We start from the raw sequence: 20,196 nt of genomic DNA on the forward strand, positions 1-20,196 counted from the left end.
AGAGCCAATGGGACTCTTACTGGATCGAGCGAATGCTGTTGATGCTATTTACCTGGATTTCAGTAAAGCTTTTAACAGGGTTTCCCATGATGTTCTGATGGGTAAACTAGAGGACTGTGGACTGGACTCTAGGATAGTTAGGTGGATAGGGAACTGGTTGGCAATGGCATTTCCTCTGAATGGAGGGAGGTGTCCTGTGGGGTGCCACAGGGCTCATTTTTGGGCCTGGTGCCAGGCCCGTAGCTACAGTGGGGCATCCTGGGGCCTGGCCCCTGACTTACCGCCAAGGCCCCCCCAACTTCCCATTTTCTATTTTATTTGTGGTGCTCCCTTGGGGTGTGTGTGGTGTGCCCCCCAAGTTATGTAAAGGCCCCCTGAATTAAAAAAATCCTGGCTACGGGCCTGCCTGGTACTTGTCAATATTATTTATACATGATCTGGATGAGAGTGTGGAGGGGCTACACATTAAATTTGCAGATGACATCAGATTGGGAGGAGCAGTGAACACACCAGAGGATAGAGATAGAATTCAAAGAGATCTGAACACATTGGAAAAGTGGGCGGATGTGAACAAGATGCGTGCCAAGTTCTACATCTGGGTAACAGAAATGAGGAACATACATACTGGACGGGGGATACACTTCTGGGTAGCGGTGTGTGTGAACAAGATCTTGGGGTACGGGTGGGCCAAAAGTTAAATATGGGCAGCCAGTGTGGTTCAGTGACAAAAAAGGCTAATGCGATCTTGGGGTGTATCAACAGAGGCATAACATCCAAATCACAAGAAGTCATAATCTCACTGTACACTGCATTGGTCAGGCTGCACCTGGAGTATTGTGTGCAGTTCTGGAGGCCTTACTTCAAAAAGGGTGTGGACAGAAGGGAGCGGTTTGCACGTGGGGGGTTGCAGACAATCCTCGGTTGGGACATGGGAGCATCTACCCAGTGCTGCACTGCTGGCTCTCCAGTCTGCCCAAGCAGGTTTTCCTCTGCACCCCCCCCCCCATGGGGCCTTGCAGTGGGGATACACCAACTCAGAGCTTACCAGTTGCTGTCCTTTATAAAATTTATATCACCGGTACTCAGCACTGCATTTTATGGTACTCCTGGCCCAGCCTGACAAAATGACATTTATGTCACATCCGGCCCTCATAACAAATGAGTTATCTCTGCCCTAAAGCAACAAAATAAGTGACATATATACACATTTGTAAAACACTCAGAGGGCACTTGATTTACTTCTGTCAGGTAGAGCTCAAAGTGGCTTCAGTCTTCACAACATTTAATAATTTGCAACAGTGCACCGAATACATCTGTGATATCTTGCATGAAGCTGGAATTGGATGTTGTTGAATACACCTGTTTTGTACAAGTTGATGCTTTTAAACTCCCAAGTACAATTTCCTGGTGAAGACAATTGACGTAAAGTCATCATAATTCCATCACTTCCCCCCCCATCTATTCATCAGCTAAATTAAACTATTTCATTTCCTTGTCATAACAGCTGGTTGCTAATGAGGGACAGTAGCTAAGAGAGTACAAAATAAATATGAAATGGCGGGGGGGGGGGGGGAGCCATTGATGACAGAGCAACAACAAAGAGAGTTATTTGCAATTAACGACTTAACATCTTTGGCAGAGCAGACTGAAGTCAATCTCTTTAGTTCTTGATTTCCTGTCACAAAAAATTGCCAGGAAATCATGTTGCAGAAAATTACATCAAAGGGACCTTAGATGGAGTTGATGGTCTCTCATCTTAACATGATAATGAAGGTTTTAGCAGACTCTCCAAAGAGGTATGCCTGTTTGAGATTAATTTAGATGAGAAAATGGGAGTTTGCACCAAGGCAATAGGCCCACAGCTTGAACTGCCTCCTCCCGCAGGGGCCAGCGACCAGTCATCTGATTAAAGAATGTTGGAAAATGCTTGTTCCTTCCATCCCCACCATGAGTTAGAAAATTAATGCTTAAAAATTACAATTCAAATGCTTTCGGTGTGTGTTCTATTAATCTTGCTGCCAAACAGCCTTCTTTTCAGAAGTCAGTATACACCAGCAAAGGCTGCAGACCTGGTCTCAAAACCATTTGCTACCGATTTCAAAAGGTACAATTGGAGAGGGGCTGTTGCTCACTGGCAGAGTATCTGCAGGAGGTCCCAGATTCAATCCCTGGCCTCTCCAGTTAAAAGGAACATGTAGGAGAAGATGTGAGAGACATCAGCCTGAGGCCCTGGAGTGCTGCTGCCAGTCTGTGTAGACAATACTGAGTTAGATGGACCAAGGGTTTGATTCAGTATAAGGCGGCTTCAGGTGTTCAAGATGAGTGCCAGTGTTAGGTACAACATTTGGCATATAGTATGCTGAGCGAATGAGCTCCGGTGGCTCAAGTGGTTGAGACGCTGAACTGCAGGCTGGAAGGTCGGTAGTTCAGCAGTTCGAGACCTGAGTGCCGCATGACGGAGTGAGCTCCCGTCTCTGGTCCCAGCTCCTGCCATCCTAGCAATTCGAAAGCAAGAAATTGCAAGTAGATAAATAGGTACTGCTTCAGTGGGAAGGTAACAGTGTTCTGTGTGCCTTGGCATCTAGTCATGCCGGCCTCATGACCACGGAAATGTCTTTGGACAGTGCTGGCTCTTCGGCTTGGAAACGGAGATGAGCACTGCAACCCTAGAGTCGGATTCAACTGGCTTTCGAGCAAGGGAAACCTTTACCTTTACCTATGTAGAGTGAAAAATTAGACACAGCTGATAGAATGTGCCTGGGACATGTTTTTTTAAAAACACAGAATTGAGAGGTTAATTCACACACTAAGTTGACATATACTGAGTTAGACCTAGGGCTGCCAACCTCCAGTGGACAACTGGAGTTCTCCAGGAACTACAACTGAGTTTGAAGGAAATGGCAGCTTTGGAAGGTGGACTCTGCGGCATCAAATACCCACAGAGCTCCCACCATTTCCCAAACTCTGACCTCTCAAGGCACCACCCTCAACTCCCCAGGAATTTCCCAAGCCAGAGTTGGTAGCCCTGGTCAGACCATTGCTCAATCAAGGTCAGTATTGTTTGCTCAGACTGGCAGCAGCTCTCCAGGGCCTCAGCTAGCAATCTTTTATATCACCTACTGCCTGAACCTTGTCCAGTAGCACATTCGAAACTAACCAGATTTTCAGGGCACAAGTCAAAGCTTCCTTCGTCAGATACTGATGGTAGGAATTAAACCTGGGCTCTTCTTCATGCAAAGCAGATGTTGCCAATCAGTTCCATTTGAAGAGAGAAGCTCTTTTCAGATGTTTGATTGTATCACACAATTTTGGCACACTTGTGACGTGGGCACGCACTACCCAATCCGCCCAATAAGTATGGTCGCCATTTTGTGTGAATAAGGCAACGCAGTTCCAGCAGAACTGAACACCGGATTTTTGGGGATATGCATTTATTTAACATGGGAAAATGAGCACATCCCCCTGTTTACACAACATGGTGACCATGCTTATCGAGAGTATCATGGCAGCAAGTTGTCCTATTGCATGAGGTTAGAACACCAAAATGAAACATCTCAGAAAGCTGACTGCCAAATAGGTGTGATGGGATCCTGTGTTCCTCAGAGGGAACAGAGAAAGTTGACCTTCCTTTGTGTTATTAGCCCTTTTCACTCAACCTCATCCAGTTCTCCATACTACAGTCCTCCCCACCACACATCATCGTCGTCGTCGTCATCGTCATCGTCATCGTCATCATCATCATAATCAATTGCCCCATCCTTACTATCGTAGGGCTCTAGGCAATTATTATTATTATTATTATTTATTCGATTTTTATCCTGCCCTCCCGCCGAAGCGGCTCAGGGCGACTTACAACAATAAAAGCAATAAGACAATACCTCTAAAACAATATACAATACATTAAAATCACAATTTACCCGCATTATAACATACACAAGACGGCAACTATAAAATGCTGACATACTCAATCTGGGTTGTTGAATGCTTGGCGGAATAACTCCGTCTTCACCGCTCTCTCCCTTCTCATTTGGTGGCCAAAGTATTTGAGCTTCGTTTTCATTATCTGGCCTTCCAGGGAACAGTCAGGGTTGATTTCTTTTAGGATTGACTGATTTGATCTTCTTGCAGTCCAAGGGACTCTCAAGAGTCTTCTCCAGCACCATAGTTCAAAAGAATCTATTCTTCGGCGCTCGGCCTTCCTTATAGTCCAACTCTTGCAGCCATACATGACTACTGGGAATACCATTGTATTGTACATAATATTAATGGCGATGTACATAATATTTAAACAATAATCTAATAAAACAATCTAACATATTAATTACATTGAAACAAATGGCAAATAGTATCTTAGAGTTAATTATTCCCCTATTACAGACTGCCAGCTGTTTTGCGGGCGGGGGGGGGGAAGAGGTCGAAACGCGGATGGAAAACTGGGGAGGGTGCCAGCAGAGGTAAAAACCCCCCAAATATCACTGTCCTCAACCAAAAGCCTGGCGAAACATCTCTGCCTTGCAGGCCCTGCGGAACTGCATAAGGTCCCACAGGGCACTGATGAAATTTGTTAGAGAGGCTTTTGTACTTGCAGACCCCAAGATTCTCGGCATAGCTATTTTCAGTGGTCAAAGAGGTTGCCTCTTTCCGTTTCCACCAGCAGAACAGCCAGTCGGATCCACCCTCTCGCACTTCTGCAACATTATATTAAAGGACAGGAGAGTTATTACATCTGCCTGTGCTGTATAATCTGTTTACGGAAGAATGGGGGACCCTTCATGTGCAGCTGTGGTTCTGTGTATTAATTCCTCCCGTTGTGAACATAATGGATGTTATAATTAATTTGCATTGCATTAACAGGCATCTTTTGTCTATCACCCAAAGCTGCTCTCCTTTCTTCTTTGAATTACCCTTGCTGTTAATGGACTGTGATGAGTCCAAACAAATGGATTACTAGAACACGCCTTGTTTTTCCCCCTTGCTAAGTATCTTTTCAAACTAGACTGTGATGTCGCAGCTGTAATCAAAACCAAAGAGCTGCTATTCCACTATTCCACAGTCAAGAGACTTTCAGCACCAAACAGTAAAAGTGGACCTCACTTTAACCTATGTCAGACATGAATGGACAGACATATACATGAAAATCCAACTATTGAATTTTACAAGCTTGAGACCTGTAAGGATTCATGAAAAGGGTAAATCTCATTTCTTCTATTTCTAGTCCCTTCTCCGCCTTCTCTTCCTCCTCCTCCATCTCTTCATGGCCACCATCTTCTTGATCCACCTCCACTTCTTTGCTCCTGCCCACACTTACCTCCCATAACCTAACCTCCCAATGTTGTCCTCCTTCCAGTCCACTTGTCCAGTCATCTGCCATCTGGCTGTCAGACTCCTGAGGCAATCAGTTCTCAACAACATTCATTCAGAGAAGGGAAGTTTATTGAGACAGTAATGCTACAGGTATCATAACTATTTCGTGTGAGAACTAAAGAGAAAGTGTGCGAAGCAAATAGATATACATAACTCCAAGGGGTCCCCTGATGGGCCCCAGCCAATCAGGTAGGCAGCAGAAGCCCACCAAAGTAACGGGTAACATTTCCCGGGAGAAAGACTACACCAGGCACTCAAGGTCATATAACACAGAAGACAGATAATAAACTCAGCGTAGGCACAGCAGAAACTAAACTCATCATTCCAAAGCATCCCCCCCATCGTCATGACAGCCAGGCCAGAGGCCTAGCTGACACTGCTACTCACTCCTTGTACCCCCACAAGTTCCATTCCCTACTCCTGCCCCCCCCTAATTCCTTCTGTTGTCAGGCTCCATATTGGGTTTAGGGTTGCCAAGTCAAAATTTCTCCTTACCGGGGGACTCCCACTCCGTGGCTGGAGCGCGTGCACGTCACCCAGAAGTGACGTGACGATGCCGGGCACAATGGTGGCGGGGGCACGACCATCCGAGGGAAAACCATAGAGTTTTCCCTCAGATGACCGTGGCCCCGCCCCCAGCATGCCCAGTGTGGTTGTGTCACTTCCGGGTGACGCGCACGTCGGGGTGGGGTTCCCCCCGGGGCCTGATCTGTCGGCGGTGGGGAACAGGCCTCCTCCGGGGGGACTTGGGAAGCCTAATTGGGTTGCTGTCCAACATGCCATCTGGTGTTCTTTCCCCCTCTATGATTTCTGCTTGGGGTTTTTAATGTCCTCCTTTAAAAAAAACGTTTTCAGGATTTTCTACCCTGGATCCTTTGTTTGGATGGTGGGGCCATACTTTAGAATTAGATGTATGATACCTGCCCAGTACCTACATTCTCGTGTTAACTAAGTAAATAATTGCCAGTAAAACAGAGAAGTTGTTCACGGCTGTGTTGGTCCAAAAGTAAAAGTCATGAATACAATGCATGTAATGCCTTTTATTAGCACCAGCCCAAAGATACATAACAGCATGCGAGCTTTCAAGTTCACCAGCACCCTCGATTAGGCTCAGGGCTGTCAGCCTCCAGACAGAGCCTGGAGATCTCCCAGAATTACAACTGATCTCCAGACTGCAGAGATCAGTTCCCCTGGAGAAAATGGCTGCTTTGGAGGGTCCATGCTATGGCATTGTACCCCTCTGAGGACCTCCTCTTCCTGACCCCTGCCCTCCCTAGACCAACCCAGTGTTGGCAACTCTAGGCCAGATAAAGGTACAGTTTTTCAGGTCATTATTTTAAGATCTTGTCATGACTCCATAGCAACATGTTCCACCAGTGGCCTAGGTGGAAGCTAGAGATATTGCAGGAACTTGTTACTATATGCTGGCATGCCAGAGTCATTATGACCTGAAAAATCTCCCTCCCCCTTGTTTTTTACTTTATAATATGTGGCTTGAATGTGTCTCTCTGTTTCTTTCTACTGTCTCTCTGTCTGAGATACCAGAGATCTGATGTTAGTCAAAGAGGAGTGAACAGTTAAAATCTAAAATGGACCACTGGCTGACTCAGAAAACAGCGGTTGTCTATATTTAAAGCATCACCGTAGCTTTGCCAGTTATTAAAATGCCCATGTGACGAAGCTATGTTTTCTGCGCTCTATAAAAATTCAATTTTGTGCATAATTAGAAATTATGAATAATTGCCGTTTATGACAATATGAATAAAGTATGCAAATTAGACATTTTATCTAATTTACTGTTCTACTGATAGCATCCGCCTTTGGAGCCAAACAAAATACCAAGCGGAAAGGTTACAAGGAATGAAATGAATACTAAAGAAGGTATTGGGGAAAGGGGAGAAATATGCAGTGTGATAAAAATGATAAGGAAGTCCAAGAAAGCCAGTGTGCTGTAGGAGTTAATAGTACTGGACTAAGGTCTGGGAGACTGGGAGGTCTAAATCCCCACTCTGACATTGGAGGCTCACTGGGTGACCCTTGGCCCGTCACTTTCTCTCCACCCAAACAACCTCACAGGGATGTTGTGAGGTTACGATAGGGTTACCAAGTTCTGCCTGGGAAATTCCTGGAGATTTAGGCGTGGTGACTGGAGAGGGCAGAGTTTGAGGAGGGAACTCAGCAGGGCTCTGATGCCGCAGAGTCCACCCTCTGATGCTGCCCTGTCCTCTGGGGGAACTGATCTCTGTAGTATACCACAAGGAGGTTGGTAACCCTAGGATATAAGGAGGAAAGACAACCATGAATGCTGCTGTGAGCATGTTGGGTGAAGGGTTACATTAAAAAGTGGTAGACAGTCCCGTTTGTACCAGAGATAGCCTTATTAAACATGCTTCCAGAACTATATACAAAATCAAATAAGTATGTAATTATATACTTCCTTACAACAGCTAGAATATTATTAGCCAGAAAATGGAAACAAGAAGATCTACCCTCTAGAAATGATATAATTAACAAGGCCCAGCATAGGAACAGAGACGGAGCCCAATAGCCTGAAGCAATCTGAATCATGGTAGAACACAATGTAAACAGTTTGGTCATTCTACCTTTGAATGTTACTGTTTTTGGAAGAAGGTATGTATCTACGCCTCTTGACAAAGGTCTTGTTCGAAAACCGCTCGTATCATCGGCCGCATCGCCGTTGGGAGAAGAGATAAGCAGCTGCAGTAGCATTTCTGTCTCCTTCATTGTGCCTTCTTATAGTTTAGGGAAGGGAATCACAGACTGAGGTGGCTCATTTGTCACCTTCATTGTGCTTCCGTTAAATCTCATGGTCATTAGACAGTATTCTATTCAGTCACATTGTCTTTGTCAGCTTTAAACTCTATAGAGTTTGTGGGTCATATTGTGTTAAATATTTTTGTGATTTCTTGTGGAATCTTTGTAATGCTTAAGAATATTCATGTTCATTTACATGTGATTGTTGTGATCCTTTATTTCAATTAAATTCATGTATTGGTGACTATTGAATTTTTTTCTTTTTTGTCTCTGGGGAGTAATTCTTGTTTTTTACCACCTGGAGGTTGGCAACCCTATGAAGAAGTAATGAGGCACGTGGGGGAAGAGAAATGGAATCTACCTGAAGGTTTAGGCTTCATTAGGCATACAGTTCTGTCTCCTTAATAGGTTTTTATATTTGTTTCAGAAATGAAGAATGAAAAGGTATATTTTAAATTCATATCAGTTAAGAAAGCCATAGGCTTTCTTGTTTGCCTGTACTATGTGAAGGAACACTCTTGGGGCTTGGTTACACAATCAATGGTTACACAACCAGAGGTTTATTTCAAGTCAATAGGGTTCATCTTCAAGTACAAAAAGTATCTTCCTGTTCTCTGCCTCAGGATACTGTGTGCCTGCAGAGAATTCTGGACTTCAGAAAGCAGAGGTGGATAACAAGATATAATAACCTGTTATTGTTTCCAACATCATTTCCCCCTGGATGACAGAAATGACATTCAAGAGACATTTTTTTTTGTCAAAGACCTACGTCTTGGATGATATAAACACACCAGTGAGAGAGGTTAGGAGGGGAGAAATTGCAACAGGAAAATGTATTACACATCTAAGGGCCTAACGACACATTGTGAGAAGTTCCCTGATAATTTCCCCAAGCCTTTATTTAAACAGATTGTAGACATGTGGGTCTGACAGAAGTGACAGAGCAGAGAGGTGCCCCAAACTGCTGCCCTCTTAAGCTGTTTTTCTCCTCACGAGGGAAAAATGACGACTATCCATATGCTTTCCCCAGCTGACGTAAAACAGCTTGGGGGAGCTATTTTCAGCAGGGAAATGGCATCCTCCCAGCATTTGAAAAGCGAGTTATAACTTTATGGTCTCCTGATAACAAACAGAGCTGCCAACAAGCCTAGAGAAAAATGTTCTGTCCCTTTGACTGAGCCTTAATGTGTGGAAATGAGAATCTGAAACTTCACAGGGCATGAAGATAAATAGCATCACCTGGTAAATAACATACCATCAAACTGCTATTAGATGCAGGCTGTTTTTTCTCTCTCCATGCATTTGGCAACCCTATAAGAGCCAAAGCCCTAACTGGCTAGTCTAATCTTGTCAGATCTCTAGGGTTGCCAGGCTCCAAGTGTTGGCTAGAGATCTCCTGTGATTACAAATGATCTCCAGGCAACCAAGATCAGTTCATCTTGGGGGGGGGGGAGATGGCCGCTTTGGAAGGTGAACTATATGGCATTATACCCCACTGAAGTCCCTCCTATCCCCAAACTCCACCTGCCTCAGGCTCCACCCTCCAAATCTCCAGGTATTTCTCAACATAGAGCTGGCAATCCTACTGAGATCTCAGAAGCTAAGCAGGGGCATCCCTGGTTAGTATTTGGGTGGCAGACCACCAAGGAATACCAGGGTCATAACACAGAGGCAGGCAATGGCAAACCACCTCTGAATATCTCTTGCCTTGAAAACCCCATGGGGTCATCATGTTGGCTGCAACTTGATGACTGAGGGGGGGGGGAAGACTCAGGGCCATGGAGGGGTGGGGGAGGAGAATTAAACATTCCATCCTACATGGTTTTGCTAACAAAATCTGATTCTTCAACCCTGTGTGGTTACTGGACATGGCTAAAGTTGCTGAAAGGTCTGATGGCCAGACTGTTGCTTCTTCCAAGCGATATATTTCTGACAGTATCCAGTTCCAAAACTACAAAATAGAGATTGCAGGGTAAGAGATAAGAATGCATCCGGTGGACCCCCACAGAACAAATCCCACACTGATAACTGGTCTCCAACAGCAACCCTTTGAGCCTGGTCCATAAGGAACAGTTTAAACCAATCCAAAGTACATCTTCAGATACCTACATCTGCCTCCAAATATTTCAACAAGACAGTGTTGTGAGAAAAATGTGTGTGTGGCTGCACATGTCTGTGAATGCGTGTTTACCCCCTGTTTTGTCCTCATGACAGGTTGCCATCTTCAGCTTGGGAAATTCTTGGAGTCTTGAGGGCAGTGCCTAGGGAGGTGGAGTTTGGAGATGGAAGGGAGCTCCATGAGGATGTGATATCACAGATCCCACCCTCCAAAGCTGCCATTTCCTTCAGGGAGAACAGTTTTAACTCCAGGAGATCTCCAGGCCCCACTTACAGACTTACAGACCTACCTCACAACAATCCTGTGATGTACATTGAGCTGAGAGTATGTGGCTATCCCAAGGTCAGCCCCAAAACTACATGGGGATTTGAACTAAAATCTCCCAGATTCTAGTCCTCATACTGGCCATTGACAAGATTAGGTATGAGTCTAATACTCTGCTGGTTCTGTTCTCTTTTATGGTGGTAGTAGCCAGAAGTTGTTTACTGAGTGGAAGCAAATACAGGGAGAAGCTCAAGTAGGGATGCCAGCCTCCAGGTGAGACCTAGGGATCCCCTGGAATTATAGCTCATCTCCAGACTACAGAGATCAGTTCCCCTGGAGAAAATGGATGCTTTGGAGGGTGGACTCTATAGCATTGTACCCCACTGAGGTCCCCGCCCTCCCCAGGCTCCATCTCCAAATCTATAGGTATTTCCCAGCCTAAATCTGGCAGTCCTACACTGATGTCAATATCAATATGAAAGAGAGTGTGGTAGAGAGAAATATGAAATACAATTGGAGGACAAACTGCGTTTTTGCACCTCAGACAACAGAAACCTCTGCGAAAATGAGTGAAAGAGGTGGAGGACTACAAATGCAGGAGCGGGGAGACCTGTTAATGTGGAAAATGTCAGGGAGTCCATTAGGCATTTTGAAGATAGGTAGGATCTGAGTGCTATTCCTGTCAAAAAGTTGGAAAGGGGAGAGTCACTGTGTGCTGTATAATAAAGGTTTGGGTGCTTTCCTGACCAAAAAAAAATGTTTAAAACTTAAAAGCCTTTCTTTCTTTTCCATGTTATAAGTCTGGACCAGTCAAAGGAGAAACCCACTTTGTGACAGTTACGCTTTCTCAGGCCCTAGCTCTCTTGTGAATTTGTTGCTGTAATACTGAAAAGGGCTGGAGAAAAGGAAAACCAAGAAACAAGGAAGCCATGAATACCACTGAAATAAACCTGTTTCTTAGTTGTTTTAATGAAGCCTATGTTGTGGTTCCTTCAAGACTACGATCCCCTCAGGCCTGAATGCCAGGTTTTTGTAGGATATGAAATTTACATTCCTAGTTTCTAGGTCTGGAGATGGAGTGTCATCCCAAATTCCCATCCATAAATGTTGCGCAGGATGAAAAGTGAACTCAAAACACAGTTCCACAGGAAATAATTAAGCGAGAAGAGCTTTGCATTAATTTGTTATGTGAGTAAAGTGATGCTGAAAATCTTACCACAAAGACTTACCATCCATGAAATGAGAGATGCCAGATGTTCGAGCTGGATTCAGAAAAGGATGAGGCACTAGAGATCATATTGCAAATTTACATTGGTTACTGAGCACTCAAGAGAATTTCTGAAGAAAATCATCTTGTGTTTCATAGATTACAGCAAGTTTATGACTGTGTAGATCATGAAAAACTATGGTTATTTTTAAAAGATTTTTGTGTGCCTCAACTTCTTTTTTTTCTTCCAACAGTTTATTTAATTTTTTCTATAAAATTACAGCCAAGTGCTTTTACATGTATAACATTTGAGTCTACTCTTCCTCTTTTTTATTTAACCATTCATAAACTCTAGACCATCTGTTTTTAAATACATTCTTATCTTTACCATGCAATATCATTGTTAAACTATCAATTTCTGCCACCTCTAACAATTTATATTGTAACTCTTGTATCGTAGGCAAATTATTTCCAATATTTAGCAATCAAAATTCTTGCTGCTGTTACAATATAAGTCAGTAAGTATTTATCATTTGTTTTTAAACCATCCGGCATCATATTTAATAAATATACTTCTGGAGCTAAATCTAGCTTAATAGTTAATATTTCTAATATCAATTTTTGGACCTCTCTCCAAAATCTATAAATTTCCCCACAATTCCACCACATATGTATAAATGAGCCCACATTATCCTTACATCGCCAACAATTCTTAGATACATTTGGAGAGCATTTTGCCACCCTATCCGGTGACCAGTACCATCTGTAGTACATTTTTATAATATTTTCTTTATAAGCTGTAGCTTTGAATTTTTTTATTGATTTCCATGTTTCATTCCATTGATCTATTTGAATATTATAACCAAAATCTTGCATCCATTTTACCATTACTTTTTGAATATTTTCTTCTGGCATCAGGTCTTCTAAAAAAAATTATATAATTTTTGAATTGCTTTATCATTTGTTGAAAGCCATATTTTGTCTAGTCCATTTTTATTTCCATAAAACCCCATTTTCTTGTCTTTACTAAATCTGGATCTTAGTTGGTTTATCTCCCATATTGTTAGCTTAATATCTTTTTGCATCTTCTCTATATCTTTAAGGTTATTCTTTTTATCCAGTAAGTTATCATATGGTTGTATTTTTTCTTTAGTTATCATTATTGGCATAATGAACGCTTCTAATTATTATTGTTTAATATTGGAATAGTTTGTGCCATAAATAAGAAATGAGGAAGGATATTCATCTTTACTGCCGCAATTCTGCCCATTAGAGATAGTTGTAGATCTTTCCATTTATTAAGCTCTCTATTTATTTCTCTTAATAATTTATCATAGTTGTTTTCTTTCAGCATACTATTTTTATTTGATAGTATTATTCCTAGATATTTCACCTTATTTACCACCGTTATCTCTGTTTTTTCTTGCAGTTCCCTTTTGATGGTTTTAGTACAGTTTTTTGTTAACATATTAGTCTTTCTAATATTTATCTTTAATCCTGCTACTTTTCCATATTCCCTTATTTCATCCAATAAAGTTTTAACAGAGGTCAGAGGTTCTTCCAAAATGAATGCCAAATTGTCTGCGAATGCTTGTAGTTTAAAGTCTTCCTATTTTCAATCCCTTTATATCTTTATTGTTTCTAATCAAATCATTTAATGTTTCTAATATGAAAATAAAAAGCAGTGGGGAGAGTGGACATCCTTGTCTTGTGCCTTTTTGTATTGAAATTTCATCTGTTATATCTCCATTAAATGTTACTTTTGCTGATTGTTTTCTATATATGGCCATGATCATTGTTAAGAAATCTTTTCCACAGTCCCATTTTTGAAGTTTTTGTATTAGGAATTCCCAGGAAACATTATCGAATGCCTTTTCTGCATCCATAAACATTATTGCTACTTGTTTTTCTGGATGGTTTTCATAATATTCAATGGCATTGATTATATTTCTAATATTATTCTTCAAAGTTCTTTTGGGTAGGAAACCAGATTAGTCTTGGTGTATAATTTGTTGTAAGACCTTCTTTAACCTTTCTGCCAAGATTTTAGCAAATATTTTATAATCAGCATTTAATAGTGATATAGGTCGGTAATTCTTAATTTCTTTCCCTTCTGTTCCTGGTTTCAGGAATCAAGGCTTCAGTCCATGAATTCGGCATTTTTTCTTCTTTTATTATATTTTGCATTAAGCGTTTTAAAGGTAGAGCTATCTGTTCTTCAAAACTTTGGTATGTTTTGGAAGACCATCCGGTCCCGGAGTCTTCTTTTTTCCTGAGATTTAATCGTTTCGACTATTTCCTGTATTGTAATTGGTTCATTTAAGATTTTTTTCTGTGCCTCTGTAAATTTCCCCCTAGGATTTTGGTTTAAGTATTCTTTTATTTTTTGCGGATCTTGTAGATCAGTCACATATAATTTTGTGTAATAGTCTTCAATGATTACTTTCATCTCCTTATTAGTGAATTTTTTTTAGTTTTAACGCTAATATATTTCCACCTTCTTGATTTTTCTTCAGTTTATATGCTAACCATCTTGATATTTTATTTGCATGTTCAAAATAATATTGTTTCACATATTCTATTTTCCTTGCAGTTTCATAAGTCAATAATATATTTAAATTATGTTGCCACATTTTAAGTTTTGCTATTGTATCGAGCTATTTGCTCTTCAAAACTTTGATAGGTTTCAATAGGAAGTCCATCTGGTCCAGGTGTTTTCTTTTTCTTCTGAGCTTTAATCACTTCCACTATTTCCTGTATTGTTATTGGGTCATTCAAAAATATTTTCTGCGCTTCTGTGAATCTTCCTGTAGATTTTTAATTTTTTGTGAGTCTTGTAAATCTGTTGCATAAAGTTTTGTATAGTAATCTTCAATAATTATTTTAATCTCTTTATTGGTGTATTTTGTTTCATTTTTTCAATTTTTAATGCTAATATATTTCTGCCCTCTTCATCTTTCTTCAGTTTATATGCTAACCACCTTGATATTTTATTTGCGTGTTCAAAATAATATTGTTTTGTATACTCTATTTTCCTTGCAATTTCATAAGTCAATAATATATTTAAGTTATGTTGCCACATTTTAAGTTTTGCTATTATATCCCCCGCAGCCGGTTTTCTTTTTAACCTATCCTCTTCTATTTTAATTTTCCCCTTTAGATATTCAAATTCTCTCCTTTGTTGTTTTGTTTTCCAAATTTGAAAATTGATGCATCTTCCTCTCAGAAAGGCTTTAAATGCATCCCAGACTATATTTATTGATACTTCTGGGCTAAGATTTCTCTCAAAAAATTATTGTATTTCTCTTTTGATTTTGTTCACAAAGGTTTTGTCTTTTAAGAGTGTAACATTCAATTTCCATCTAATTCTTTCTCTTTTTTTAATACCAACTCCAACATCACTGGTGCATGATCAGCATAAGTTCTGGGAAGTATTTCAACTTCTTTCAAGTCCTTTAAAAGAGATACCGAAATCCAAACCATATCTATTCTCGACCATGATTTGTATCTGGCTCAGTAATATGTAAAATCTTTTTTTCCCTAGGTTTCTTACTTTCCATGCATCAAATATATTTTGTTCCTCTACAATTTTTAAATTGTTTTTTGGTAGATTTTTACTGATTTTTTTGCTTTTTGTCCTGTTTTACTATCTATTTTTGGGTCAGCCACTGCATTAAAATCCCCTATTATACATATATTATCTAAAGGTTTCATTTCAATAACTTTTTGTACTTCCTTCCTTTATCATTGTGGTAGCAACGATTCTTCCATCATGCGAATTATAAATTAATTTTGGGTGTAGGTGATCTTTAATATTGGTTACTACGCCTCTTTTCTTTTTTCCATCTGCTGCAATAAAAGCTTGTCCTAATTTCTTGTATGTTAAGTATTGTATATGACTGTTCGTAATGTGAGTTTCTTGAAGACATATAATATCTGTTTGTTCTTTTGTGATTTGATGGAAGATTTTCCTTCTTTTTTGTGGGCTGTTGAGGCCAATCACATTTATTAATAGTAATTTCAGACCTTTAGTGTTCATCATTTTTATCTTTGTGTCCCCTATTTTTGTTTTTCTGATATCTGGTTACTATATGTGATTTTATGTATTTCTTACGTGTATCTCCTTTCTTCCATTCTTTATGTTGTGTTTGTTCTCTTCCTTGAGCTCTACTGCTCTTTTCAGTTTCTTTTTTCCCTTGTTGTTCTTCTTCCTCCTCTTCTTCTTCTTCTCTGTTCCATCCTAATTCTTCGCCATATCTCTCAAAAAAGTTTTCTACCTTAAATATAGAATCAAGTTTTTGTCTCTTTCCTTTAAATGTAAATAATACTCCTTCCGGCGTAAGCCATCTATAGGGTATCTCATTATCCTGAAGAAGCCGTGTTAACTTAGTATAATTTTGTCTCCTTTCTCTTATTCTCCACAGTATCTCCTTTAGGAAAATAATTTCTTCACCTTGGATCTCCACCTTATTTCCTCTTGATTCTCTGAGTATTCTGCCTCTAAGTTCTTTTTTATAAAATTTAACATGAACTTCTTGGGGTATTTTGTGTCTTTTTGCGTACGCTGTAGTTCTTCTATAAGTTGTTTCGATTTCTGGAAGTATCTCTTCTTTTGTTCCAATATTTAATTGTGTTGTCAAAGCATTTACCAGCTCTTCTTTTAAGTTTTTATCAATCTCCTCTGGAATATTCTGACATCTTAATATCAAGTTAGCCAGGGTATCTCATTATCCTGAAGAAGCCGTGTTAACTTAGTATAATTTTGTCTCCTTTCTCTTATTCTCCATGGTATCTCCTTTAGGAAAATAATTTCTTCACCTTGGATCTCCACCTTATTTCCTCCTGATTCTCTGAGTATTCTGTCTCTAAGTTCTTTTTTATAAAATTTAACATGAACTTCTTGGGGTATTTTGTGTCTTTTTGCGTACGCTGTAGTTCTTCTATAAGTTGTTTCGATTTCTGGAAGTATCTCTTCTTTTGTTCCAATATTTAATTGTGTTGTCAAAGCATTTACCAGCTCTTCTTTTAAGTTTTTATCAATCTCCTCTGGAATATTCTGACATCTTAATATCAAGTTAGCCTGATCCATTTCTAATGAGATCAGCGTATCTTCCATTTTTTCATTCTTATCTTTCAGTTCTAATAATTCTTGTTCAATGTCCTCCGGGTTTTTTTTCCAGTTTAAAAGTATTTGCGGCTATTTTTGAAATTTCTACTTAATTTTCACATATTTGTTTTTTTAATTTCATCTGTTTCAGCTTTCTACTTTATATTCACATATTTGTTTTTTAATTTCATCTGTTTCAGTTTTAATTTGAATTGAAATTTCCTCCATCTTTTGTTGTATAGGTTCAATTTCTTTTTTCATAAGCGCTGGCATAGCTTGCCCTACACATTCTATAATTAAAGTCTTAAATTCTTTAATGTTCATCTGCCCCACACTCATTTTTAAATAAGATGTAATACCTGCTTGACTTGGAGAAGGAACTGAGCTTTTCCTAATGTTGCCAGAGCCGGATGCCATATATTAGCTTTTGTTTACCAATATATTTATGTTTACCCTACAAAGGAATTCCTGTTTTTTTCCATTTCTATCTTTTATATTGTCTGTATCAATTTATACTATTTCCCCTCTTCGTTTCCTACTTTGTCTCTTATATCTCTTATATTTTCCACTAGTAAAACAGCCAAGTCGCCCCCTGGTGTGCGGATACCTAAATCCGTGCACTATCTTATATTTTCCACTAGTATTTCAGCTACACTCTTTTAAGTTTACTTTCAGTTTTGTCTCTTTAATTTATTTCAGTTGTTCTCCTCGTCTCCGTTTCTGTCTCTTGTTGCCAGCTTGTCTGCAGGTCTCCTTTAAAAAATGTTGTCTGCAGTTCTTTCTTCTTGCCTGTAGAGGTCTCTCTTGTTTCAGGAAATTTTCTCACTGGTCTTTCTCTGTCTGCGTCACTCTGTGTGACATCACTGGAATGCTGACTCAGCCACCATGATCTCCCGATCTCCCGATCTCCCGTATCTGCCTCTCGCTCCATCTTGCTCTGTTAAAGGGACCACCGCTCCAGCGTCAAGTCAGATATGCCAAGAAGAAACAACAGAGACAGATTATGTAGGTTTTACTCCACTAGTCAAGAGCGAGACTCTGTCTGTATTTAAGAAGGTAACGCTAGCCTGAGCTTACAAAAAACTTGCTGCTTTTCTCTGTGCTTTCCCCTGTTCAAAGAGAGTCCCCTTTCCCTTAACTTATATAACTTTGTTAATTACTTTTATTATGCTTTTTAGCGGGTTCTCCACATTTAAAATATACTTAGCTTAGTTTGTTAGTTCCTGCGCCATCAGAGTTGTACTTGTAACGACTCCAAATGGTTCGGCTGGGCATGGCTTTCGCGGCGGAGGCGTGGAGCGCCCCGTCTGCGTCCTCAATACTTCCCACTTCTGAGACGAGCCTTCTACAGGGATTTTGCTCATCCCGCTGCTTCGGCTTAAGTCCCTTGCTGCTCTCCTCTCTTCAGGAGGAGATTTAGGCGTTGGTATTACCTGGAAAGTACTAGGAAAGACGATAGTATGCACGGAGTTCTCAGCGAACGACCATCCTCGTCAGACCCGGAAGCGGAACTCTTCACTCTCGTGTGCCACAACTTCTGATTTTTTTGATGTGCAACCTGTACTCTGGAAAACAGGCTACTGTTAGGACAGAAGATGGAGAAATAGAATGGATGTATTTTATCTCCCTGTCTCTTCAATCTGTATGCAGAACATATCATCAAGACAGCAGGATTAGATTTAGATGAAGGTGGAGTGAAAATTAGCAGAAGGAACATTAACAATTTGAGATACGCAGATTATTCCACATTACTGGCAGAAAACAGTGAGGACTTGAAAGGAATCCTAATGAAGGTTAAAGCAGAAAGCGCCAAAGCAGAATTACAGTTGACCATCCAGAGGAATCACACAACTTTAAAGTTGATGTTGAAGAAACTGAAATCATCAGTTTTTCTGTTCCTTGGCTCCATCATCAACCAAAAGGGAGACTGCAGTAGGAGATTGAAACTGGGAAGAGCAGCCATGAAGGAGCTAGAAAAGATCCTTTAGTGTAAGGATGTGTTGCTGGTGACCAAGATTGAAATAATTCATAGTATGGCACTGTCGCTTACTATGTATGGGTGTGAAAGTTGGGTGATGAAGAAAGCTGACAGGAAGAAAGATGGTTCAGTTGAAATGTGGTGTTGGAAGAGAGTTTTATGGATACCGTGGACTGTCAAAAAGACAAATAAGAGGGTTCTAGATCAAAGCACTCCTGAAATCTACCTAGACTGAAATTGTTGGTATTTTAGGACTTGTTTGATTCATTCAGATATTTATATTCCATTTTTCTCCACAATGGGGACCCAAACCACTCTCTCCTGCATTTTATCCTCTCATCTACCCTGAGAGGTAGGCTGAGAGTGATTGGCCCATGGCAACCCAGTAAGCTTCCATAGCAGAGTGGGGTTTGAACCTGGGTCTCCGAGATCCAAGTCTAACACTCTAACCATTACACCACACTAGCTTTCATTACTGGTGCCAGCATTGGACTATTCCAAGATTCAGTCCAGCAACCAACACGTCAGGGTGCTGCTGAATTTTAAACAAAATGGTTATTACTAAAAGAACCCAGTAAAAAGGATCCATCCAATCTCGGAGAACACCCTGGACATCTGTCACTACAGCTGCAAAAACCAATTAGTCTGCAAGAGCCAATTACTGAGCACCACAAGCAAAAAGGAAGGAGAGTGTTTTGCACAGAAGCCACACAGAGTCATTCAGAAAAACTTGATGGGACTTGCATAGACCTGCTTGAAAATCTGTCTTCGTATCCCAAAGCAGACTACTTTGTCAGGGTTCTGACTTTGTCAAACAAAGGTAGCCCAGTAGGCTAGCTGCATAAGACATAATCTTAACACTGTTGGCACTTTCATTCTGGTAACAAAAGATTCACCCCGATTTACAGAGCACCTTCACCATACTGAAAAACGCTCTGTGCCTTGAACAGCTGCACAGCAGGCAGAAGATCCAAACTGGTGCACCTTTGCTCTGCACAGGGAAGCAATACTGGTAAAAAGATGGTCATGGAAATGTGTGCCCATCATTCAGCTGCTAAAGGTACAGAGTCTCTGTCAGAGGAAAGGGGGCAGGTTTATTGCTTTCTTTCCTCCATTTATCAGATAGGTAATGGACCTAGATTGGCCTCCAGTGGGGCTGATATGGTGGGAACAGCAGACACAGTCTGAAGCACCCTCTGTGCTTACCTAGGAACTCTTTATAAGAGCTATCTAGAAGTTCCAAGAGAATATAGGCTGGTGCAAACAAGTAACAAAAGACTTCCAGGTGGTGTTTGGCACCCAGTTGTTCCTACATCCATTGGATAAAAGCAGCATCTGGTTATTGCCTGAAAGCGGTGTGTATCTTGCTGAATGAGAGTGCT

This window comes from Gekko japonicus, unplaced genomic scaffold (genome assembly GCF_001447785.1).
Source record: "Gekko japonicus isolate JY-2015 unplaced genomic scaffold, Gekko_japonicus_V1.1 scaffold1377, whole genome shotgun sequence".
Lineage (NCBI taxonomy): Eukaryota > Metazoa > Chordata > Lepidosauria > Squamata > Gekkonidae > Gekko > Gekko japonicus.